Below are 27,547 nucleotides of genomic sequence, written 5' to 3'. Positions count from 1 at the left end.
TTCTTTTGAAGGACGATAATTGGCATCGGGGCTAAAATACTCGGGGCTATAACCCCGAGTGATTGGACCCAACGATGCCCATGGGACACGCCAAGCTGCCTACAAAGGAGAGCGATAGAGTGGCACAGCACATCATCTGGTCACCTGACCTAAACACAGCAGAAATGGTTTTGGGGGAGTCTGACCAGAGACTGAAGGTAAAGTGGCCAATGAGGGACCACCTTCAGGAAGCCACCTCATGAAACTGGCATAGAGGAGACAGTAGGGGCAGCCAGTCCCTGGAACAATTGGGGTTAAGGGCCTTTCCCAAGGGCCAAATGGTGGGATCAAGGGATTTGAACCAGCAACTTTCTGAGTCCCAAGCCTTAGGGTTGCATCCCCAACCAATTATTTTTTTTAGTCAGTGCATAACATGTATATTATTTTATATTTTGATGTCTTTTTGAATAGTTCTGTCCAAAGTTTTGACAGGTACTGTATATCGTGAGTTTTAGTTTTCTGTTCTGTTTACTTGTTTTTTAAGATCCAGTCTCACAAATTACGGTAGACGCTCCACACGACCCAATCGTTGCCCGACCACATACAAGCACAAAAAGCCAACAGCAGTAGATCAATATGGGTTGAGCATCTATCAGACAAAAATCCATCATGACAAGTGAAATTGCTGGTCTAGTTGGCACTGGTGGCAGCCGTCTCAACCAGGTTGTGAAGCAGAAGACAACGTAGCTCCAACTGGCCTAGTCCAGAGACACTGTGATGTCCCTGGGTTGAGCAGACGTACTTCCACACTGTGAACCTTCCATCACTTGCCTAAGTTTTGGGGCCATTAATCACTCAAATGTATCGAGAGTGCTCTTCTGCTCTCAGACACAGATCAGGTCTAGATCCTCACCAGAGTAGGAAGCTCAGGATTTAATGGCCACTGCTTCCGAGGAACGATCAGTCCGTGTGGACGACTGCCTTGTGTGGAGTTTCCATTATGCAGATGGAGTCATGGTAAATTAAAATGATTGTGGAGGAAATTAAAAGGGTTTTTTAAATATAGAAACCTTGGCGATTATGAAAGTTAACCTGCCCTGACCTGAGCAAGTCCATTACTTCCAGACATCAGACCTGCGTCACAGAGCAACACAAGTCAGCCTCTGTTAATAGATCCTGTGCTTCGAACAGGCAGAGGGACAGTAACAGAGGGAGCCAGGGACCCTTCTGTTCTTGCTGCAGCTGGGAGAGGACAGAGCCAGTGCCTGGACAAGGATATTTAGGCAGAACAGGATGTGCAGGCACCAGGAAATCTTTGCATTATAGCAAGAAACGCTGATATATGCCACCTGTACAACTCAGATCTATGATGCAAGAAGCGACTATTAGACCAGGAAACTACTGTGAGCAAAGAGAGGTTTGCAAAACGTCAACTTCAGTCTTCAATCCAGCAGAAGGTGACAGAGAGCCTGGAGTCTATGGGGGCAGACGGAAAGCTCAAAGACAGCGTGCAGACTGCTTGGGGTGCCAGTCTGTCGCAGGGAATTTCACACGCGACCCTCAATATGGGCTTATGGATACCTGGAGATCATCATATGGTGATAAACGAGATGAGAGTTAAAGAGTAAAATGCTATCAAGCTATATGTTAAGAGTTCTGATGACTTTTACATGGCGTGTAGCTCTTCAGACAACAGGGAACATTAAGTAGAGATACTGGTTTAAAAATAACTACAATAATGGCCCACAACAAATGTAACACAGTAGCTGTTTATCAGAACGGCACCTTGCCGTCTCCTGCCACTGCACACCTAACTGCCACCGATCATGTCACTGCAACAGCACTGGGCCGCGTCCTTGGGGCTCCACCCCTGCCAGACACCGTCTTCTCCATGCTATCAGTACAGACCAAAGTCATTAGGAGAGGGAAACTCCAGCTGTGAGCCATTCTACCAGGAGTACTGAGCCCCGAAATGAAGGCAAGCAAACCGACACTGCACATGAACTTTGAACTTCCAGCTTATATAACTGCATATCCAGTACAGGGTCACTGTGACCCCACTGGAAGCATAGGGCTCAGATATGGGATTCCCACATTGCAAAAAATGAAAATCTAATCAAGTATAATTTTCTTATATTTAAAAAAAATTCTAATTTCATTAAGAAACTAACAACACATCTCATAAATAAGATTAATTTGCTTGCATCTAGGTATACTGTCTTATTTTGGGAAATCTTCCCAAGTGCAGTTTTCTTACAGATAATTTTGCCAGTTTTATCTTGACTCAACAGAGAAACAGTTTATCTTACATTTGAAAGGCAATTTTTTGCAGTGCAGGATTGGATGCCAGCTCATTATGAGTTTTAGACTCACACACAATCACACAGTATTGGAAATTCAGAGATACCGGTTCCTCTAACTGCATGCTTTTGGCCTGTGGGGAAAAAAACAGAACACACAGTGCACATTAACACTTATGTTAAAGATGATTTCAATTCGGCTGTTTCTGGACTACAGCTAAATGGTCAAATATTCCTGACAGACTTCAAAATATCTAATTTAATTACAGAGCAAATAAATGAAAGAAAAAAGTAAAAGGAGAACATTCTGCATTTAATACCTGTAAGTAACCATGTGAATTATGGTAACAGATTAAAATAACAATATTAATCTTAATTGTGCCAAAACGATTTCCACTACCAGTGTCAGCATGAGGAAGGTTAATTATCTGATCTCTCGCGTTGCCGTGGTGACTGATGACCAGCACTGCAGCCACAGGTAGCGCAGATAATACAGCCCAGCGAGCTTTGATTAGTTCACTGCTACAGGGTCACCGATGGTTGACTACGATTGGTCATTAAATTCCCTATTTCTGTTTTTAACCAGTTTTTTTTGTGAACTGGAATTCATCCTTATCTAGTGCCGGCAATACCTTGTTTTTGTTTTGTGACTGTATGTAACTAAAAGAACATTACTGGTCTCAAATCAGGGGCACACTCCTGTAGACGTGGGTGGCCATTAACAACAGCCTTAAAAATCTCTCTCAGCCAGACCTCCAAACCCTCGGCTCCAGGTAAGCATCTTAGCAAGCTGACCTCATGATTCATATCTAGAATAGACAATACTGCAGAAAACGGCATGTATATAATCTACATTATATTATAGAGATAACACAGAGGTCTCATACCCCTAGGATCAGGTGGCCAGTTCCCTCTGCTGCCTCTGTGTGTTTGCATGTTCTCTTTGTCTATACATGATTTTCCTCCAAGTTCTCGAGTTTCCTCCTGCAGTCTGAAAACATGCAGCTCGGTGTCTCTGAATTGGCCATAGCTTATAACTGTGCGAATGAGCGTGTGTCCAACAACGGCCAGGCAGGATGTCCGCTGCCTTGTGTGCTCCAGGCTCACTGTGTCCCTGTACAGGATGAGCAGCAGGGACAGAATGTGGGGATGAAGGGGTGAACAACCCCAGGCCCTGTACTCTAGGGGGCCCCCTGCTGGTCCTGACGTTTTTAGTGACAAAACACATAGATCACTACAAAACATTTAAATGTCAATTTTGGTTGAAATATATAATAATATATCTTAAATTTGGCTAATCGATCTGCCCGTGTGATACCTCCCACTGATCAGCGAATTTGCTGGCATACCACGCTTTGATTAGCATATTATTAAAGTTCCATCATTTTTACTTCCCTCTCGTTTCTCTTTTGGCTCCAAAAAATAACTGAAAAGCCCCCTTAGGGCCCCCCTACCCATCTCAGCCTGGGCCCCCCAGGGAAGTTAGTTCACCTCTGATGATCGATTAGGGAGGATGACTGGATGGATAACAGACGGCAGTTTTGCTAAGGATTCCTGATATGTCACATGAAACGTCAGAAGCTCTGGCAGTGATAAATGTAAACCATGCACGCTTAACACGACTCCGCTTAACACGACTCCTGTATGTTCTATCGCAGGATGCAGCGGCACACGAATCAACGTCAGGTTGAGTGCCTCAGGTTCGAGGGCCGTAAGATGTCACGCATAAGCGAAATGCACAGTCTCATCTCTCAGATCGCATCCGTGTTGCAGTGGTTACAGTGGTTATGTAATGCTGTTTCAGAGCATAGTGGGGGGAGGGGGGGGGGGGGCAAGTGTGTGATGGCAGCTGTTTCCACACCAGCAATGCTGCGTATAGAGCCCACTGTCTGCCAGCACTTCTATGCTCGGTCCACTGCCCCTCCCCGGGTGATCTCTTAAGCACACCCAGCCATAAGAGCCCCATGCTTCTCCTTAAATCCACCCCCGGTGTCCCCTTCCCGAATATCAGAGATCCCCTTTAATAAAGACAGAATTCCAGCCAAAACTGACCTGCTGGAGACTTCAGCCTTTTCTTTTCCTTACCCACAATCCCAAGTTTCTGACGCAACCAGACATCGCCCCAAACTGTCAGTGTCCACCAAACTGGAATTAGAGACTGGAGGTGGCCCGTTTGCATGAAGTTGAAACAATGAGCAATGTCTCTGCTCGGCTAGGGAGTCTTGTCATGTGTGTCAAAAGATATGGCGTAATAACCGAAACTGTAGCATTCGTCATGGATGCTTTGCATTGACTCTGGATGGTATTTTCAACTGCTTATCTACTAAAACAGCTATTTGGTGGGATGTGTGTTTGTTTGTGTGTACATGCACAGACTTTTGTAATGGAAACCATAATTATCTACACTTTGAACAGAATGTACTAATATTAACAGGAGCTAAAGTCAGCCTTATAGACTAATGAGTCAAAATATAAAATATCTATGTCAAAAATGTGTGTTTCTAAGACACACAGAAGGTGAATTGTGCCTGTGTGTCAGGATTGGAGACGTCTGTCTCAGTGTCTGTGGTTAGGGTTAGGGTTAGGGTTAGGTTTATGATATGTGTGTAAGCCTGGGATTTACTTTGCGCTACACAGCACAGGTTTGCATGCGGTCTCCTGTCCTTAGTGACATTACATCACATTTAATTATATTGATTTATTTTGCACCAATTCAAGTCACAGCTAGGCAGGTAACACATTACCGACAACCTTCAAAACGGACCCTGAAAATAGACAGAAAACAAAAACACAGTTAAATGGAGGCCGATGAATCATCACTTAGTGACATCAGGGTGAAGCCCCCCCCCCGCCAACTGGACCTCCCCCGGCAGCTGAACAGCAGGCCAGGTTGTGAGAGGCAGCGATTGATGAAGGTTCTCTGTTCAGTCGCTTCTGAAGCTCATTGATCCACAATGTACACGAAATATAAACCGATATCTCATCCAGGATTATATTACAATTACGACCACGAAGCATTGAGGCAGATAGCGACAATAAAACTGGCATAAAATAGGAAAGATGGTAATGATGATTAAGAATGACTGATAAGCAATACAGCTCCTATTGTTTCCTTTGCCTTTTATTTTTAAATTGTATTTTAGTACACAGGACCTTAGGATCACGTTATCGACATGTATCACATTTCTGTTTGCAAATTCTAACCGACATCTTTCCCTAAATTCTTCAACCGTGATATAAAAAAAACAATATTAAAGTCAATTGGCAAGGTCATCAGAGAGTGAATAAGTACATCTAGCCACCAGTTTACATAGGCTATAATATCAGCCAATCATAAGCGATGTTGTTGGGACTACAGTTCTTATTAGCCAATAAGGATGCTGTACTCTGTAATGCTCCCACTAACAGTGCTGGCTTGATCTGTGGGTATCCACACTACAGTGCTGTCACAGCCCTCACCAACCTAGAGGCAGCCAATCAAATATTCCCATTTCTATCAAGAAGAGGAGAAGTGCAATGCATTTAAACTAAGGCCACAGAACAGTGAGGGGAAGAGCTGAAGTGGTAAACCAGGGTGGGGGGGAGGGCGAGGTTCAGACAGCCCAGAGCTTTACCAAGCTTTGAGTGTCACTCACAGCAGGAACAGAGCTGCCAACTTTGCTCAACTGGCTGGCATGACATCATCAGTTTGAGACGAGTCTGCACACTCGTTTACATGTATGTCACAGATTCATTACCTTGTAAACAGTCTGCAGTATTTGCAAACTACCCCAACACTTTTGATGTAGCTAATTTTAGGTTTAGAGTGGAACGTATATAGGTGTGCCGTGAGATTTCTCACGTAAGGGTGAGCGTCATGCCAGATGCGTGAGAGTTGGGGGCCCTGCAAGTATGGGCAGCTGGACAAAACACCCGGAAGCGACTGCATAAGCAGACTGAGCACCCGACAGAGAGGTTCATCATACGATGGAAATAAGAGTGCGCGTCACTGACGTTTATACATACGGCCTGTGTCTGTGTGCATGTCTATGATCCGATCCTAAGTCAAATATTAGCAACAGGGACATCGTTCTCTGTTAAATATTCATGGAATACCTCCTATGGATGACTTCTTTGAACCTCTTTGAGCTTCTCCCCTCAGCTAGGCACTACAGACGAAGGAGCGTCATAACAGACAGTTTCTTTTGTGAATATCTCACTGTACTGATTGAACTGTTTTGTACATATCACAGTAATTCCAGCAGTCCTTGCACTGACATGCACTCTTGCACTTTTTATACATTTATCAACAACACATCCACATTGTATATGTGAACTAGATTGTATGACCAATGTCTTGTCTTGTCTTAACTGTGCCTGCACCTATGTATGTGAGCCACTGACAGCTGAGGACAAATTCTCGATCTGGGTGAATATACTTGGCTGAATGAAAAGATTCCGATTCTGGTGATGATGTATGTGATTGGCCAGCATTAGGCGCTACTGAGACTCCCAGATTCCGATTCTGGTGATGATGTGTGTGATTGGCCAGCATTAGGCGCTACTGTGACTCCCAGATTCCGATTCTGGGTGATGATGTGTATGATTGGCCAGCATTAGGCGCTACTGTGACTCCCAGATTCCGATTCTGGGTGATGATGTGTATGATTGGCCAGCATTAGGCGCTACTGAGACTCCCAGATTCCGATTCTGGTGATGATGTGTGTGATTGGCCAGCATTAGGCGCTACTGAGACTCCCAGATTCCGATTCTGGTGATGATGTGTGTGATTGGCCAGCATTAGGTGCTACTGTGACTCCCAGATTCCGATTCTGGGTGATGATGTGTGTGATTGGCCAGCATTAGGCGCTACTGAGACTCCCAGATTCCGATTCTGGTGATGATGTGTGTGATTGGCCAGCATTAGTTGCTACTGTGACTCCCAGATTCCGATTCTGGGTGATGATGTGTATGATTGGCCAGCATTAGGCGCTACTGAGACTCCCAGATTCCGATTCTGGTGATGATGTGTGTGATTGGCCAGCATTAGGCGCTACTGAGACTCCCAGATTCCGATTCTGGTGATGATGTGTGTGATTGGCCAGCATTAGGCGCTACTGAGACTCCCAGATTCCGATTCTGGGTGATTATGTGTGTGATTGGCCAGCATTAGGCGCTACTGAGACTCCCAGATTCCGATTCTGGGTGATTATGTGTGTGATTGGCCAGCATTAGGCACTACTGAGACTCCCAGATTGTGATTCACACAGGAAATAAGATGTAGGGGGTGAGGACTTACCTTCACCCTTTGGAAAAAAAGGTTTCCCAAAACCCCCTCGTCTCGGTCGAGATCCTGCAAAGCTCTGCTTCTAAAAGGGAGCCCCTGGAAAAGAGAGATACAGGAAAAAGTCAGGCATTGTGGCTCTAGTACATTGTATCATTTCCTGTTAAAGATTAATTTACAGCTATGGTCTTATTTTAATACCCATAAAAATGACTTGCTAGGCTTTTATTTTGATACCAGACAGGCAAATTAAACAGCTCTCTACTCTACCTGAAGACTCATGGATAGAAATTAGTGATATATTTTTCTTTCGTCTTCTGTGCAGCAAGACTAATGTGCCATGGTTCTGGAGCCCTGAACACTATGCCCTTGACCTATGAGAACATTTCACCTACAGGAAATTCAATCAGTTGGAAACAAATATATTTTAATTTATAAAAAGCTACATATGATATATTTAGCCGTAAATCATGCAGCTGCCAGTTTCCCAAAGATCATCGCTTATCCCTTCCTTAGGGACACTCTCAGGGAATCACAGCACTGATGCAAACGTGGGAGAACACGACAAGAGCATAGTGTGATTACTGCATAGCGTCCATTCAAATTTCTGAAACACTGTGGTGTTCCCACAGAAGGGTCACCATTGTTTTCTCAAGAAGTCAGTTCTACTGAAAAGGTCTGGTTGCTCCACATTTGTGCCATTAACTTTCATATATCATAACGTCAACTGATAATCGAAGCAGTTCCCTACGAGATCGCCAAGTTATCATCATTCTGATGACACAATGTATTACAGCTAGTTAAAAATCCATATGGAGCAACATTTGAATGCTGGTAAAAATGAGTCCCTTCATATTATGTAACTGCTGTAGGTCTAAGATGGGCGGTAAAGTTCAATAAAGCACATCTCTTTAATAAAAAGATGATTTATCAGATGATTTCGTCAACTGATGAGAAAATGAAACAATATGTATGTCTTTCAGTTCAGGAAGAAGAAGAAATATTTCCCTGATTAAATTATGGCATTTCTTTTGGGGGTCATTTGAGGAAAATGGGGCTGTCAAATCTTAAAGTAATTATCTGGTAAAATAGAATAATAAATCATTATATATTAAGAAGCATAGCAAAAGGGAAAGAAAAACCACATGCTAAGCCTTGATGTCTATATGATTGTATTCCCTGGCCTTCGGGGAACACGTATGGTGTCCGCTGTGGTTTCCATTGCTACTGCAGATATATTGGAATGTGCAGCAATAAGTCAAAAACCATCTGCCAAATCTTTTTCAAACTTTACATAGGTATTGCATGGGTGAGGATCTAAAACAGATTGCCCCAAAACTGAAGCAATGCAGCAGAGTGATGACCCTTGATTTCCTTAAGACAATACCTCAAAAAGTTTTTGATGGATTTTTTCAAACTTTGCAGGGGCGTTGCACAAATCCCTACCTGAAACTAATTAAATTTTGAAACAGATTGACCCAAAATTTTAGTTTGCTGCTTAGTGATGGCAAAGGGAAGGGTGAAAGCAGATGACATTTGACAGTGTGAATGTGATAAATCAAAACTTATTTGATGGATCTTATTACTGTTTCACAAAAACTTTATATAGATGAAGATCTACTCCTGGTTTCATTTTCAGACAAGTTGCCCCAAAAGAGAAGCAGCAGATTTGTCTGGCAGAAGGAAGAAAACAGCAGTTGCAGAAGTCATTTGGTTTTATGAACACAGTAACTCTTAAAGTATTATATTGATCTTTTTAAACCCTTGCAGGCACATTGTAGGGGTAATAAATTGGAAATGGTTAAATTCTGAGAGATCGCTCTAAAACTGATGCAGGGTCACATAGTGATGGCAAAAAAAATGGCAATTTCAGACATTTGATCCTGTTGGCACAATGACTCAAATATTTTTCAACCTTGGCAGACATGTTGTAGGGTTGACCTGATCAAATTTTGAGACAAATGGCCTTAAAACAGAAGCAGTTCTGCATATGGACAGCAAAGAGACGGCCATCCTGCACTTGATCTTGTCAGCACGATAATACAGAAATGATTTTGCCAGTCTTCTCCAAACTTTGCAGGCACATTGTTTGGTTAACAGTCTAGATCTGTTCAAATTCTGAGACAAATCTCAGCATAATTTAAGCAACAGTGATTAGTGACAGCAAAGAGAAGGATGGGATGATTAGATGCTTATCCTCATGAACAGGATTAGTCTATTTTATCATTATATACTCTATTTACCTTATCTGATCTTATTACACGTCACCAAAATGAATGTGGATGAAAATCTACATCTAAAAATGTACACTGAATCAGATCCAAAACTATAACTGCCATGACAGAGGGCAGCATAATTGGAACTGGCTGTAGGGCAGCCAAGAGTGAAAATATAGCCACCAATTTTTTTTTTTAGTCAGTGCATTATGTCTTTATAATTATTCTAAAATAAACCCTTCTATGGGTATGTGTGTCCAAACTTTTGACTGATACTGTATTAGATCACACATACAGGTCTTGTAGGTATACATACTGTATCCCCAGTTACCAAACATAATATGAGGCCGAAAGATGTTCTTTCATATTTCCTTTCTACAGAAGAGGAGAAGAGAATTCTCAGAATAATACTATTTCACGGGATAATACAAACACTCAACCTTGACAGGTGTACTTCAGAAAGCTCATGAATAGTGATTGTCTAACACAAAGCCTCCTCACTAAGCGTGTTATAATTCAGGTGAAATGCGTGGGATCAGACTGCATCCAACAACAAAAACAACCTTTCTTAGATACTTAATCCAATGCTGTTCAGCTCACTTCCACAAGAAACACAAACCAGCATCTAAGGAGGATATTACTGGTAAGTGGATCTTGCCCCTCTCCACTATCTACTGAGTAACGTCAGTCAGTACAGGGAACAAGAAAACCCAGAGTCTCCCTGCATCAGGAATCTAACCATTTCCAAGAAAGCAAGCGCCTTGCACATTGGGAAGAGGACATGTGCAGCATTCCGCTGTCGACGTGACAACGGTGTGAACGCGTCACCTGAAATGTCATCCCCATCGCAGTAATGAGAGCCCAGGCCTCTGGCCACAAAGGGCCTCCTGTCCGGAGGGCAGCTAAGACTCTGGCAGTAGATCAGAAATGGGCTCTTTTTTGGATTTCACAGACAGCCACTGATGAGGCAACTAAAGAAAACGGCCAAAGACAGGCAGTCCTCTGACAACGGGCTTTGAGAAAAACTGTTGCCTGGTGGAAGGAGATAAAAAAAAAAAAAAATCTGGCTAATTCACCACGACTCAGATGTTTAGTTTCCAGCGCCGTCGGAATGGGATCCGGCTTAAAACTAACATCGGCTGAAATCCTGCCCCTCTTCATGAATAGGGGGCTGGTGCTGGGGGCTACTGCAGGTTGAGCACAGTGCGGGGAGTGATTACAGTGCTTAAGCAAAAGTCTTAGGTATTCAAAGAAAATGATATTTAAATTATCTTCATGTTGTTGTAAAACTATGATGCTATATCTGTCAAAGCGTGTCAGCTTAGCCATTTCAGAACCTCTGCTAAAATAACTCCAGGAATTGCACATAACATCCAATACGCCCATGTATTTTTTTTCACTCAACCACTGGCATATTTGTCTAATCGATACCTCATTTACTTTTAAAAACTAATTTAATTAATTAATTAAGTGAGCTGGTTGTGTAAAATAAAAAAAATACATGGAACGGCTGAGGTGCCCCTGAGGAGAGGTTTGGGAACTGAAGTTCCTCTAGTCATCCAACAAGACATCAGTAATCTTTAGAACAGAAGAAATTCTTCTTTGTTTTTACTGTGGCAATCTAAATTTGCATATCTTTTAAAATCAAATCATGTTTTTTTTGTTCCGAGCACATATACACTTACTATACTGATAAATAGTTTAAACATTTACTTTGACTGCCTAAGACTTTTGCACAGTACTGTACACGGCATTCATGATGCTTGCAACTCTTTTGTACAAAGTATTAATAATTCATTCTAGTGTGAAATTCCACCACGGTTTGTATCTTGGTCATGTGATTTTCCTACATTCCATATAAATCTTTATCCTAGCGACAGTAAGATACGAAATATATATCAACTCAATTCTGTTGCGGTTGTGTACGAAGACGTCAAAAAAATGCTTTTACACAGTGTCCGCTATGTTGGGGGGGGGGGACTTGCTTTCCTCTTGTGGTCCAAAGACATGCAGTTAGATGACTTGCCATTTCTAAGGTGTCCACTGAGTGTGTTTATTTGGACTGGCGTCCTGCCTCACGCTCTATGCAGCCTGTAATAGACTCTATGCCCCCCTGTGACCTTGTCCAGAATAAGCAGGAAGATAGATGATATCAAAGCCAGCCAAGGTAAATCTAACGTGGTATAAAGAGAAATTTTCTTATATATATATATATGATGTTTGTTGTTGCATCATGCATCATTGCGATTTCACATATATCTGTTAAGTAACAGTGAACAGAATAACCTGGTGTGTGAATAAAGGTGAACGGGGTGGGGGATATAAACTTTTGGGAGAATTGAAGGGGCTGTCACATATTGTGAGATTTTAATACATCAGGTATTCAACCCAAAATCAGTGGTGGGCACAGGTAACCGAAAAGTTAGCTTTGATAACTGCTAATCCAATAACGTAATCCAAGTTATCCGGCTAAGCAGGAAATCCAGTTTTGTGATCCAGGTTACTGTTCTCTGCATAGTTCAGGGTAGCCCACTTTGAACTGACTTTATCTTCGTTCGCTTACATTTAGCCCAGACTACCTTAAATCCGTTTAGGAGTTATTGACCAATCAAGTTCTGTTTACATGTAGTCAGCCAACAGCGTGTCAGATAGACTGTTGCAGATATAACAGGAACAAATTATGTATGATTTTAGGTTTTGCAAATGTTTTTTGCAATAAGGCTTCCTTTTGGCTTGTAAATGGTAGTAACTCATTGATAAGAAAACTGTGTTATAATTAAAAAAAAAAAAAAGAAAACTGTGTTATAACTTGTTTAAAATTGTCTATTAATAATTTACAACCTAATTAATAACCGGATTATAAACCATTCAGAAACTCTTTATATGGGTAGCCTTGTTGTAAAGTGGCACCCGTTTTTTTGACCATTAAGCTTTATTCAGTTAAACTCTGAAAAAATGCTAGCGGATTTACAGTTAGTGGAACTAAATTTAGCGGAAGCTAAACCCTAATCCACTAAGGAAAAACATAGCTTCGCTAATTAGTATTTAGCAGATTAGTGGAGTCCTGCCCACCACTGCCCACATTCCATATCATTTAATGGTAGAAGTGGACAAACGTGTTTGGGAGAATGACCATCAAATTAGACTCCTGGGGAGAATTTACGACTCTTGATCATTCTGGCTGCAAAGGCACATGAGTAAACAAGCGAGATTTGCGGAAATATGTTAATTACGCGACTGAAAACTGGATATGGACAATCTATCTGTCTGTCTGTCTGTCTGTCTGTCTATCTATCTATCTATCCATCCATCGCTGAGCACATTTGAACTTTAGTTCACAGATCCAACTCGCAGCCTGCTGTACCCAGAACAAAAAAACTTTACTTTATCCTAAATGGATTGTGGCTTTTTATGGTTATGGGGGGGGGGGGGGGGGCTGGCTGAAATTTCTTATTATTCCATTTGGTGTGAGAAAGAAGACAAATCTGCCATCTGTTAGTCTTCCACAACTTTCCTGACCGCGACCTTCACGTCTGACGCGTGACATTGGCAGCACTGTGACACTTAGCTGCCATCGTGCTCCTGTTCAAATTTTATACTCCAGATTGTTTCCATGGAAATAGGGCCCAGAAGACTGTAAATTATAGAGAGCAAGCCTTGACATGTGTCATCAAAGGATCTCCAAAGATCTACACCATGTTCCTTATTTTATATCTTATTTTAGATCTTTCGCTGGACGTTACCAAATTAACCATTTCTGCTTGTGGAGTCAGGGCCTGTGAACATCCAGTGAGCAAAGCAGCCTTTCCAATGACCTTAAAACACACACCAAGCTTAAACTGATCAGTATAAACTACCCAGCACACTGTATAACATCAAGCTTCAGGAAAACGTGCAACTAATCAAGCAGGGCTTTGTGCTAACAATGCAAAGGTTGTTGGTTTGAATCCCAGAGGACACACATATAATGTAATCCTTCCGTCTACTGTACGTAACTTTGGGTATAAGTGCCAACTAACTATAACACAGGTATTTTCAATCAAAACGACAATGAACATACCAGGACGTTCTGAAGGAATGGTTGCCAGGAGTTATCAATGACTTGATGCCACCTTCTAATTGTAAAGAACACTTCATGTTTAAAATAGACTGCAGCCCTCCATAAAAGACAGGCATCTTCTGTTGCTTGCAGTGCAACATGCCCACCATTAAGCAATGTTCTGCTATGGGGAGGTAATCAAAGGCAGGGGCACTGGCCGTGAATACCTCCCTATAATAACTTTAATGATTAATAAGGGCTGTGTAAGACATTACCGTGAAGCTGAAGAAGCTGGAATCACGCCCAGAAGGTTGGCAGTTTAAAGTCTGAGGAGAGGTCCAGCAGTTGGACCTTTGATGGAAGTAACGAGACTGAATTATTTCAGCAAAATATTTACCAGTGTGATGCAGTGTTTGGAGTGAGGAGTCTGCTAAGCAAATTAGCTTCTTTAGCACAAGTAAAACGCACACTTTACTTGAAGGGCACAAAGATGTAGTATTATGCTGTTACCTCTGTAATAATTACCCACAAATTAACCTTAGTTAAATACTGATCTCATGTTAATATACAGGTTAAATAATGAATCATGATGCAACCTTTATCCCAAGCATACTATATTTTTTTACAATATCTGTTCATTCTGTAAACCTTTGTGAACTACTGAAGGAACAAGTAATGAATAATGAAGTAATGAACAATGAAGTAATGAATAATGAAATGCCGATCTCACATTTGTTCATTAATGAATCGTGATGCATCTATTCTCAAGTAGTGACTATATTTGTTCATGGTTTGTTCATGATTTGTACTTCAGTAGCAACCCAGTTATTACTAAGTGTTTCTGCCCCGTCACATAAAGAGTTACCCCCTTATTTGAAGTGTATTGTGCTGCCAAAACGTGACTTTCAATTTGCTGTCAATGAATAAGGCAGCCTGAGACCTATATACCAGGAAAGAGAGCCCACACCGCTGGGGTGAAACCTGGACAGCCCACCCCAGGGCACAAACACACCTCCACGATACAAAGAACGCCTGCGAACTCCACACGCAGAACCGAGGTGGGATTTCAACCCCCAAGTCTGGAGGTATGAGGCAACAACACTACCCACTGAGCAATAACAGTTTTTACGGATTGATTAAGTGATTAAAAAGAAGGCTAATACGATGCCACAGTGACAGGGCCTTCTAATCAAAATTAATTAAAAATTAATCATCCTTCCTGCTGAATGATGCCAGGACACTTTTGGGTTGAATAAACCTTTATTTGTTTAACATGGCGCTATTTAATGTCAGCCATCAAAGATTGACAGTGAAATTAATTTAAAACTATCTCATTTACCTTTCTGTGACATTCCTTAAATGCAAACACCGCAGGCCATATTATGGTATTCTCTGACCTATTTTTCCTGCCATGTGATTATTCTCATCTCTGTTGCAGATCCCCGCCTAAACGGCCAGCCGTTTTGACTTTATCTGTGGTGCACTTACAAAGTCAGGACATTGATCGCAAGTTTCAACAGGGCAAAGCTAATGCAGTTATAATAAGAGGGGAAGTGCCATCGTAAACCGTCCCAGAGGACCGCTCAACGTCAGCCTCCGGAGGATCGGAGATATCTGCGCTAGATGCCCTTCTGGTGGACTCACGAGGAGTGATATCTGTCGGTGCACCTGGGCTGGACTCTGGAGTAGAGAGCTGCACGGGGGAAATATCTATCCTCACCCCCATCCGTCCCCGCGAACATCTAAACCGTCCCCGTGCCGTCCCCGCATGCACAAAATCCCCCCTGCCCACCGCGGCCCCGCGCAAACAAAGCCATCCCCAGCCCATCCTCGTGCTTAGCAACACATCAACAGTACAGTGTAAATTTAAATGTATACATTTGCATTTAAATATTTTAATTATTAAATTACTCATTTGACAGTTTTCCCCTAACAAATGCATTTTGCATTTATTTAGACCAAATTATCCAAACATGTTTTTCTGATAAAGAAAATAAATTATTAAAAACTTAAATTGTTATTAAAAACTATTATTAAAAACTTAAATTATTATTATTAAAAACTAAATAACTGAAATTATTGAAAAACTGCTCACGACTTTTCCATTTGAAAGCATAGTGCGTAGTAGCGCGTTTGTTTCATAATTAGACAAATTGTTCTTCAACAACCTTGTACAGCCCAAACCACACTGCCCCCAGTTGGGTGAGAACAAATAATTTAACTGACCAAAAGTACTTATAATTAATATAGCAGATATGCCGATAAGAAAATATATGTCGGCTTATATACGAGCGATTTCATTACTGCTGCCATGGTGTTACCATACATTTTATTACCATCCCCGCGGAAATACGGCAACGATCATCTCCATTCCTGCTGTTACCATAGGAATGTTTTTATGTATTTTTCCCCATTCCTGCGGATTAACACAGATATCCGTGGTATTACCGCTTACACCATCGCCATAAAGCCCTACACGCTAAACGCTCACCCTCTCCTCCCCGTCACCCGCCTGCAGCCTGGCATGCTGACATCACTCAGAAAATTCCCACACCCTGAATCTCACCACACCTATGTTTTGGGGGGGGGGGGGGGTGTTAAAGAAGGTAGGAATTCACAAGGCCAAGAACCACAGACAAAATGATTGAAATGGTACAATGATACATAAACATCTGAAAAAGCAGAAAAAAAGCCTAACAGTAGGAAATGAACCTGCAAAATCAGATTTCCTAAAGTTTTAATAATTATTCAATGTTATGTCCAAAATAAAAGTCTACAAAAAATAACTAGTGTTCTTGCCTTCATGACAAAAGCTGACATGCCATTCTGGTGATTTTCTGCTAGCTTAGGAATGCTGGAATCTTCTAGAAAGGAGATTTAGGCCTGAATTCCGGGTGGTCAGTTGATTGATAAGCATGACAATGTGAGCATGGCATTCTCTGTGTTACAAAGGATTCTTGCCCTGATGCCAGTTGTCTGAAACCTGTTCCTGACACCTTGGCATCAAAAAAGGTACAGAGACACTCTTAACATCTGTGGGAACACAGCTTCCTGACAGGGTCCCATTGCCGCGCGGAACGCCAAACCAAAAACCGTGACTGTAGGATCCAGTCCAACACACAAAAAGTTGGAATATAAGTGTAAAACACTTTAGTTTTATGCACAATTGTACTGATATTCCAGGGACTTTGCTGCTTATCTCAGATCCCACAAGAGGAGCCTTTAATTAGCCTATAAGTTTTGGCAGTTTTGGCAGTTTAGGCGATTAACCAGTCGCCGGTTTGAAAAGCCTGACACTGTCTCTTGGGTCACATTGAACGGGAAGTGTACTGTCATGTGGGGTAATTTATTCATCTCGTAAGGAGGGGGTGCGGGGGATGTGCCGATGAGGACACTCACGCTTTCACACTCACTGTTACGGTGCCTGCGTCTTACTCTTCACCCCAGGTCACTCCTCCAGGATTAAAACAGCTGCATGGGGCTTTAAGATTAACAGCTGAGATGTTCTCAACTGGCATCATCATGCTTCAGCCAGCTGGTGATGTCAGCGATTTATTACCTACTTCTTAACAAGAAAAAGAAAAAAACTTTCACATTTTAGATTTTGAAGAAGCCCATTCCAGGTTTCCCAGAGCAAGATTAGGAAATGAAATTGCTGCTGGGGGGAATTATAGTATGAATATTATGTGACTCAGAGGGTCAGGACCCTGAGTCTGTGGCTGGTAGGTTGTTGGTTCCCGAGATTGACAGCCCTTAACCCTGATTGCTCCTGGGAGTGTCTGACTCTTCTTTCTAAATTGTACATCATTTTGGATAAAAGCACCTGGTAAATAAATAATTACAAATAAATTAATACTTCATACATAATCCAGATGCATAATATCCTATCGCATTACATGCATTATGAATTTTGTTTACTACTGTTTGTTTAATGAACAAATCCCTATTTCCCAGCATATAAAATATGAAACAGCATCTAATACTATCCATCTATCTTCTAACCACTTTTCCAGTGCCGAGTCACGGAAAGCATCGGGCCCAGGGGATATTCTAAGGAACACTTTGTACTGCAACATATGCTTTCATGTATTTAAACAGAAGCAAATGCTAAAAAAGCACTAGTTACACAGCACTATGTCAAGAAAATCACTAATGGCAGCAAACATTATGGAGTGATATAATACAATAATATAATAAAAATTTAATGACATTAACTCTAAAGCATAAACATATCTCTCTTCGTTGACAGGATGACGTTGGTCCCCAATCTAATCAAACCCATTTCAAGTCCTGAATTCCCAAAAGAATCCTTTCCTCTTCTGTTGCAGGACATCCCAAACAGGGGGCGCTCTGTTTCTGTGTCGCCGTGGGTATCTAACGGCAACTGAAGCCAACCAAACGGATGACGCACCGCGGTGACTCCCCTGGCCTAAGTAGGTAGCAGCGACAGTCATTTTTCCTGGAATCACAAGATTACAGCATTTTTCCAGAAAACAAAAACACTGCAAGGGAGAAATGTGAAAATATCAGTTTGAGCACAAAGTCTTCTTTAGCATAGAAACCCAAAACAATGTCGGGTTTCACAAATTATCCATGCAGTAGAGCCAGGGGTGACATCAGTCATCACACACCAGCAGGACCCCGAAGGTCTCAGCCGTTGGGGTACAGGGTACTGCCTCCCTCACATTTACACACCCTTATGAGGTCCGATTACAGCTCAGCGGAGATCCATGGATGAACAGGAACGGAGCGATCGACTTGGTAGAACGCTCTTCGTCTTCTCCAGTGTCAGTGCTTGATAATACAGAGTTAACCACGAGTGACCAGTGCAAACGAGCACTGATAACCAGCTTTAACATGCCTCCTTTGCTACTTCAAATTGCAGAAGGCTCTGCTGTTAAACCTTTGAATCAGGTACTTGACCTAAACTGCTCCAAGAAAGATGTCCTGCTTTATGTCTGGGTCAAACCTCATGATTTGCTCAGTCTGGGGCACGAAATTTAAAGGACTTTGCTAAACCAACAAGCTTCTGCCTTTCGGGGATTCAGGGAGTTGGATTTTCCCATAGTGCATTGCAACAAGGGCATGTGAAAATGGAAAAAAATACAAACTGTGTTTAATTGTGGGGGGGGGGGGGGGGGGGGTGTGGCTGCCAAGTCCCTCCCATAGCGGACAGTGCAATCCGCATACACCATATATGTAAATAGTCCACACCCTTAGCAAGATGTGACCCCGTGTCAAACAATAACCACTCTGCTCCATTTGGAAGAGTCCTGTCAGCAAGAGAATGAAGACTCTACTGTCAATGTCCAGGGCAGAGACCCCTCCCTCCGCCCCCCCACATAGGGATCTGCATTAGTGGGGTTGATTAGATGCCCCCTGCTGCATCCAACAAGCACACTCACTTTGATATAAGATCACATGCAAAATCTCTCATTAACTGTTCCATCTCAACATTGATATGACCTTGTGAGTGTGGTCTTGCGATTTTCTGGGCAGATCTCTGGGTTTTAGGTCGTTACAGCTTTCAAACATTTACGACACGTCCCAAGGGAGGGGCGCCCAAGCGGGAGCAGACCAGGCCCAAGGCACCAGACCTCCTGGTCCAGCTCCCAGGCAGAACGCTGTGTGACTAAATGTCACGCCGATTACATGGGATGGGTTAAGAAAAAAATGGCGAAGAAAATGATTCCCCTAAGTGGGGGGCAGAAGGGACGGGTAATACTGACAACACCCCCTGGGGGGAACAGCACGACACGAGTCTGAACAAGCCTTCTCATCACTGTCTGCACATAGTGAGTATCAAGGAGCCAGTGCACGAGTCATCATGGTAGGATTTAGGCAGGTTTCATCAGCTAGCCAGTGGAGCAGATTCAGTCCGTTTTTTACCCCTTTTGCACACTGGATAAAGTCACTTCAAGACCGAAGATTTAATGACCAGCACTTCTGAAGCCCTCCTCAGACAGACACTCACAGTGCTGCTGGGTTTTCACACGAGCCTGGGGCGTCCGATGCTTCCTGGTCACACCAGCCCAGCAAAACATCTAAGGTAAACCAACCAATGAAATACACAAGAAGCAAGCATTCCAACACAAGTGCACAGAAATCTCATGGCATCGGGTATCCTCTAATGGAGAGTATCTACAGAAAGACACAATGAACTTGTGAACCAGGGAAAAGTCTGGCTGATCTAACAGTCTACCTGATCCATAAGGACACATTCACATTCACATCGGCTTATAGCTGATCAACAATACATTTCGGGACCGTGCACTGCAGGCTGAGTGAATTAACCTGGCCAATTTCCATCACCACCTGGTGTATCAACTCAAGACCATAGCAACATGTGGAGAAAGATGTAGTATACAGTATACTACATCTACATGGACATAGTTAAAGGTCCACTGAAGCACAACAGATGATCTTTGTTTTCAGTCAAAAACAGCCTGGAATTGACAGACATGAATGACTTTAACATTTATGGAATGTGACAGGGTACAGCTTCGTCACATAGCAAGGACAATTTAGAGTCAGTACTCAACCTGAATGCCATGTAATTGGATGATTTGGAGGGAATCAGAGTTCCCACAGGAAAAACTCAGAACACTGTGACTTGATGTTGCAGACACAAAACTAGACTTGAACCCGTATAAAATCCATGCGACCATCCATCTTCCATAAAGGCTTTTTCACTTCAGGCACATTGAACAGGAAGCACAGAATACATGCACACAGACTTAATCACACATACTAAGGGCAATTTAGAAACACCCATTCCACAAACAAAGAACCAGGTGCCATTTAGATAAAAGCAGCCTTACAGAGACTCAGTCCATAACAGTAAGTTTCTTCCGCCACTTATCCAGTTCAGGGTGGGGGTGTAGGATTTTGTACGTAATAAAGTTTCACACCACAGATAGCCCACTGGGAAGTCAGTAGCCCATTTATATGTGTGTGGGATTTTCCCAGGGTTTTTCTGATCATGTATCATCTTCATGTATAATTCAAACAACGATATGCCCGTCTGAGATGTGTGTCAGCTTGGCCATCTCAGAACCTCTCTGAAAATTACCCCAGCGTTTGCAGAAACCTTCCAGTATTCCCATGTTATTTCTTGACATGACAATTAACATACCATTACTAGCTAATGAATACCTTAACAAGTTATTTAACTAATTAAGTTAATTCTGAGCTGGTGGTGCAATTTTCCACATAAAAGGGACGGTTGGGGGCCCTGGGGAGTTCATCCAGTCATCAAATAAGATATGAGCAACTTTTTTCGATAACCAAAAATTTCTTAGTAGATTTTATACTGTTACTGTTCATTTGTGTGTTGTGTGTGTGTGTGTTTTAATGCACTTACTACCCAAATGCATAGCTTAAAACGTTTTCCTTGACTGCCTAAAACTTTTGTACGGTACCGTAATACCACAGCCCGGCACCTGAACACCTCACGACCTTAACATCTACTGCGCCTGCTGTCTGTGGGCAAAGTAATGTTTCAGGAAGCCAATGCTGAGACTTCTGTTATATTTAAGATTACTGTGATCATCTCTTTTGTTCGTGTACCGTCACCTATGGGTAAAAGTAGTAATACCTACCAAGCAAGGATAAACACAATCATTTTAGTAGAAAATTATCAGCCCTTTCCCTAGACAGTGCCTACTAGTCACTGGAGAGACCAGATGGGTCCCTGGTTTCCTCTCATGGTTATTTAGGCATTTATCTCAGAGACCAGTATAATATAAACTTGGGACCGAATGGTCTTAATGTGCAACGTAAACGTGACAAAATAATGCCGGAGTGGTGATGAAAAGGGAAAATTTTAGGCTAGAGCTGCGACATCGTGGCTTCCTGCTCTGTGCTGCGGCTGGATCACCGTCCTCAGCCTCCCTCCTGTGCAGAAACGCTGTAACGCCGCAGCCGACGCAGTTCAGCACCACGGACAGCTCTCGCAGGAACGCATAGCACATTCATAGATTAACGGCGTTTAATAACCAGCCTGTTTTTTTGTTACCATTTAAAATATATACTGTTTTATTTAGGCCTGATTTCACTTACACTTGCATTGCTGACACCATAAATTGTATATTCAGTAACGGTAATAACACCTTACATCTACCTCCCTTTTTTGTCCCGCAAATTATTTATAAATGGATTCTCCGTCCAGAGATATGTCTCTTAGGAGCCTCGGTGATGGCTTTTAATATACATTTACTTAAGGAACCACAGAGCAATCCGCATACACCATATACGTAAGTGGCAGAATTGTCTCTTACGTAAGAAACATCGCCTTACATCACCAATCAAGAATCTGCACCACAATCAGAAATTCATATTGCAGGGACATGGAATACTACGACATGTTACGTTTCAAGCCAGTGTTGAAGAGCTAAACATTAAGGACGCATTAATTCTGCAAGGCGTCTTAACATTAGATCTTAACATTAGAAATATACACATATATACGATCAATGACAGCACATGACCTATAAACAAAATGATCGAAAAACAAGATTGGATCTAGTGATCATGAAATCCAATCTGGCATGACGTGGCATGGAGATAAATCGCTGTGTCCTGATCATCACGGAGTTTCCCAGGTCAGCATAATCCGCACATTAATCACCTTCTGGGGTGAATATGCACATTCCATAAGTTGCAGTATCTCATGCTTTTTATTTATCTAGCTGCGTTGGCACAGTATCCCACATGAGGCTGTATCTAACCGCCATTTCTCCAACGCAGCACCAAAGCATCCTCGATTATTTACGCACAAATTTACTTTCCAGCAACGATCTTCTATTATATCGTTAACATATTTCGATCGTATAAAAAGCACAATATAGATTCCGACGCACCAGACCCGGAATGAAGAATACCGATTGTACCCTTAATACAATGAATGGTTCGGCGTTACGGGGTAAATACGGTTCCCTACATCCGAGGAGAGGTTTGTTTATTTCATCGTAGTGTCAGGGTGGAGGGGGCTGCTGAAAACTAGAGGCGCCCCTCATTCACTTGTTTTTATAGCGTAGCGTAATAGCGGGGCTGACATACCAGGTATCCCACCGGACCATCGTCATGCCCTGGTGCCACAGAGACTGCTGATGGGTGTTTGTTACTCACAAAAGCATGTCCCCAACACATCGTGACCCATCGCTTTCATTGGGAAAGAAATACCCTCCCTAAAATTAGAGCACCGCAGTGTCAAAATTAAAATCAACGTTTGTGCCGATTGCATCGGAATGTCATGCAATCACAAATATTGTGTTTCGCAGTAAAAACACACGCACATTTCTGCAAATTTCACCAATACGTTTTACTCTTGCCAGTGTCCGTTATTCATGGTTAAAACCATGTCGATCGCTCCTTAGGAAAAACACAAAGCACTGAAACAAATTACACCATGTTATTTAAAAGGGACACCCTTATCAAATATACAAAGCGGCTGAACAAAAAGGCAGCGAGATGCGTATTAATCCTTAGTATAACTAGTTAAAAAGGCACATCAGTTAATAAACCCGTATGAATGCGATACGGACTTACCAGAAGTGGGACGCAGTAGTCCAGCAATTAAATAGGAAAATGCTCCTTCCTGCTACCGTGACAGGAGGCTGCAGACTCCGCCTGGGATCGACATCCAGCAGATGAGGACGAGCGCAGCGGACTGAGAGCGAAGGAGCCGCAGGGAGCCTCCGGCAGGTGGGGGATGGGCCGGGGGGCGCTGATCTTACATATTAATGACGAGACTGAGAAGTACACGGTGTTTCCGCTGCTGGGACCCTAATGGGTATACAAACGCTGCTAAAGAATCACTTCCTGGGTGGCTTCTTGTATAGAAGCCCACCGAGATTTCAGACTGGCAGAGTCAGAAATAGGCCCTAATTTCCTGCGAAAGCTGAATTCAAAAATACGCCCCTTCATGCATTTAATTTAAAATCTCAAATTTATACTTGAATTTTTTTTTTTTTAAACAAGGTTGTTGTTCCCTGCATGTATGCAGTTACCACGGCCTGATTCGTTTTCCCTTCGCCTGCCGCCAGCATTTTATTTATTTACTGTAATTTTATTAATTTACTGTGATTACCATTCTTTCTGGAGATTATGCACGACAACAATTATTATGTACATTATCAGCAATTTTGCGTGACATCTGTAATGTGCTATAATTAAGTTTGGTAATTGACTAATTTATGATTTACATTTTCTGAGTGTAGGCCTATGATTTACATTTTCTGAATATTGATCCAGTTAAAATGGATAAGCGTATGCATTATTAATATATTGCCTATATATAGATCACTATAAACGCTGTCTTGACAAAATAAAAACAAGAGGAATGCATGTGAACCTTGACTGGCAGCCGCTATAGCTGTTGAGGAATCAAATTTAGACTTTTCAGGAATCGTTATGCATGTAACTTATTCTTTATTCGGCTATCTGTTGCCAAAGTAGCCTAATACGAGTGATTAAGGATGACCACCGTAATACAGTATGCAGTGTGTATGTATGGCTGCTTGCAACAAAGTGAGACTTTTCCTCTTAAGCTAATCGGTGTCTTCCAGAGAACCGCATCACTCAATTAGGTTTGATGCTAAAAAAGTCAATTATATCAGAGATATATAGTGATCTGAGTTCAACATAATCACGCAAAACGTCAGATCGATTGAGTGCTAGAATAAATTGCTAGGAACTTAAATCAAATAACTATCTGTTTATGTCGTAACTCTTTCGGTAGGCCTAAGATACATGCATACTGCGACATACATTATCATTATTATTATTGCTGTGGTTGAATGAAAGTAATTCTTTGTGTGACCATATTAAATATCCTAGTATTGTCACGCTTATTAATTTATTAATGACTCATAAATTATGCGTGCTTCTGCCTTTGTAAAGCACTTTGAATTGCCTTGTGTCTGAATTGTGCCGTATAAATAATCCTGGCCTTGCCTTGTAATAATAAAGTGCGCTTTTCTTGGGGAAGTTTTTATTTGCGGCTACTGTTAATTTAGTGTTTTATAACAGTCCATATTTAGCTGACGTTAGTGACGCTGAGCCAATAGGAAGCGAACATTGGGTTTTCTATCCAAATACAGTCGTAGCTCAACCTTTATATGGGAAGAGAAGCATTGTGTTCCCTTTTTGTGAATCAACACCAGTTCGTTATAATGTTAAACGCATCTACTCAAACCGACCCGTTAAACTCAAGAAATTAGTTTAAGAAATTAGTTAAAGAAATTATTCTCGTTCTACAAACGTACCTTTCCATTTTAACCCTACTTAGAATTCTAACCTTACAGCGACAATACTGAACAAGTCTAACCTGATAGCGACCTCTAGTGGTTTGAGACAAATTGAAGGCCAAAACATATGAAAGGGGGATAGAATTAAAAACAAAAAAACAGTATGTTAATAATTGCGGGTATTCGTGAGACCTGATACCGTGAACTCTGATTTAGCAGAAAATGAAAGCGCAAGATACATGTACACACTGTCATGAAAGGAAGCACAACTTGACATTTACCAAGACAAAAGAACAGACTATATGTGCGATAGCATATTCAATATATTTTAACATAATAATATTTCATAAGGCAACATTATATATGCCTCAGGATATGTGTTGAATACTATAAGCAATTCTGAGAATATTTTCGTGACAATAGATCATAAAGCTGAAGTGAGATTGAAGGTTAAAAACCATCCCACTGTACATTCATATTGTTCATATACAGAATTAAACAGTAAATAAACTGGATTCCTTCTCTTTGAATTTCCAAAAATGATTAGCTTAAGAGGAAAAGTCTCACCAAAATGGAGAGCATGATGAAAGGGGGGGGGGTTAATTCTAAAAAATGCAGTTAACTGAAACGAGAACTGACTGGCGCCGGCAGGGCAAGGTTACCTCATCGAGACAGATAGAGGGAGCCGACAGACAACGTAAGCAGCCCTTACGTATCTGTAGCCTTCCACAAGGACAAGTACTAACCGACTAACTAGAGCAAATGTCAAACATGTGGTTGTCACGTAGACGGAAGGTACCAAGAGAGGGGGGGGATACCCAAAGGGCTTTAAAAGGGATACAGCTGATACATATGTTTGAGCTTCCTCTTGTACATGCTGAATATATGTCAGAGCGTGGCTCCCAGATCGATCTGTGTAAGGAATAAACTGGTGACCTGCAACTTCTCCACGTGTCAGCTGTGAATCTCTTGACCCGGTGGAGACGGCGTACTCCAACACAGGTGAATACAATCGGGAATTAACACGAGGTAACGAGGGGGGCGTGGCACACACGAGGATCGGACGAGCCGGGCGTGACATCTATGATGTGTGAGTGTTTTGTGTGTGTGCTTTTATGTGCTGTGATGCAGTAGTGTGCACTTCAGGATCAGCCCTGGCTTATGCCTTGAATGTCTGAGGAGAGACTCCTGACCCTGCATTAGATAAGCTGCAAAACGGGATGATGGATGTGTGAGCAACTGCACTGGAGGCCATAAAAGACCTACAGACAGGTATAATTAATTTAGACTATATATTGTCTGTGACGTCTCATCTAGTTGTACTGTGCTTATAGTCCTTACCTATAGTTACATTAAACAAACATATTTTAGTCAAAATTAAATTTTAAGTGAAAGGACACAAGTGACTCAAAAAATAATTCAGTCATTTGTTATAAATAATGAGCTTTACTCTGGAGCAGGAGTCCAGTATTTCTATGTACCTGGTACTACCTTCAACTGAAAGGAGAATTTCCTGGAAAACAGACCAGAGTTAAAAGCATTAAAATGCTTCAATTTATTAGCAGAGTCACATGATGAATTAGGCTTCTGTGTAGCAAATGGCTTTTCAAGCTGAGGGAAAAAAAAACATTTAATGCCTAAGGATGGATAAGGCTAAAACAGAACCATTATTCTTCGTAAATATCTTTATAATGGGCTGTAATTCTCATTTGCCTGGGATGTTTACTTTAGTCTGCACATGGGAAAAGTAATAACCAAATGGGGAACAAAAAATACACCAACAAAGAACAGCACCAGAATGCTACTTTGCCAGACTGAAGTGGTGTACTGAGATGATAACACCTGAAATATTGTAAATTGCTTACATTTTCATATTATATATAACAAGCTCTGCCTCCTTTGATCAATGCATGCATTCATCCATCCATCCATTCTTGCATTCATCCATCCTTGCATTCATCCATCCATCCATTCTTGCATTCTTCCATCCATCCTTGCAGTACAAGGGCAGTGGAAATTCTATGGAGCCAAACTCAACTAGCACATGAAATATAACAGAGGAACACTTTTGACGAAATATCAAGAGCATGCATCCACCCACCCACCCACACACACACACACACACACACACACACACACACACACACAACTTTGTGTTTCCATTACTGGCATAAAAGTGAGACCTAGATTAATGATAACGTTTGCATTGTGTTTGTGGCGATCCACTGGTGGTTATGTTCCAATAACCCTAACATTTCAAAATAGGTCTCTGAAGAGGTCCTTTTCAACTAAGTCTAAACATGAAGTTGGCAAAATGATTGTGGACATTGTTAATTCTAAGGGGGAAACGAAAAATAACACGACATGACCTTATAGATATGGAGGCATTCATTAGGCTGCTCAGTGGCCGACACAGAAACCAGGGGTTCTGAAGATGACAAATATATCGTCATGAAATGGTATCTCCCAGCCGCACGGTGGCGATATCACAATCAGAAGAA

General features: G+C 41.9%; 1 protein-coding gene across 3 annotated transcripts in view; it reads right to left on the bottom strand.

The window, feature by feature from the left end:
* Window positions 1–23,591, bottom strand: part of LOC111855047 (protein kinase C and casein kinase substrate in neurons protein 1-like) — a 55,350-nt gene extending 31,759 nt beyond the window's left edge. The window contains exons 1-3 of one of the 3 annotated variants that reach the window (XM_023833652.2): window positions 23,347–23,591; window positions 17,197–17,362; window positions 7,558–7,641 (exon numbers count right to left, since the gene is read on the bottom strand). The gene's annotated coding sequence lies outside the window, so the exon portion shown is untranslated. Of the gene's footprint in view, window positions 1–7,557; window positions 7,642–17,196; window positions 17,363–22,857; window positions 23,298–23,346 lie in introns of those variants that run through there. The other 2 variants (XM_023833651.2, XM_023833653.2) reach the window with 2 other exon arrangements.
* Window positions 23,592–27,547: the final 3,956 nt, after the last annotated feature.

The sequence above is a fragment of the Paramormyrops kingsleyae genome, chromosome 8, assembly GCF_048594095.1.
Source record: "Paramormyrops kingsleyae isolate MSU_618 chromosome 8, PKINGS_0.4, whole genome shotgun sequence".
In the NCBI taxonomy this organism is placed as follows: Eukaryota; Metazoa; Chordata; class Actinopteri; order Osteoglossiformes; family Mormyridae; genus Paramormyrops; species Paramormyrops kingsleyae.
The sequence above is the reverse complement of the archived record's forward strand: the minus strand, read 5'-3'. Positions and strand labels throughout refer to the sequence as shown.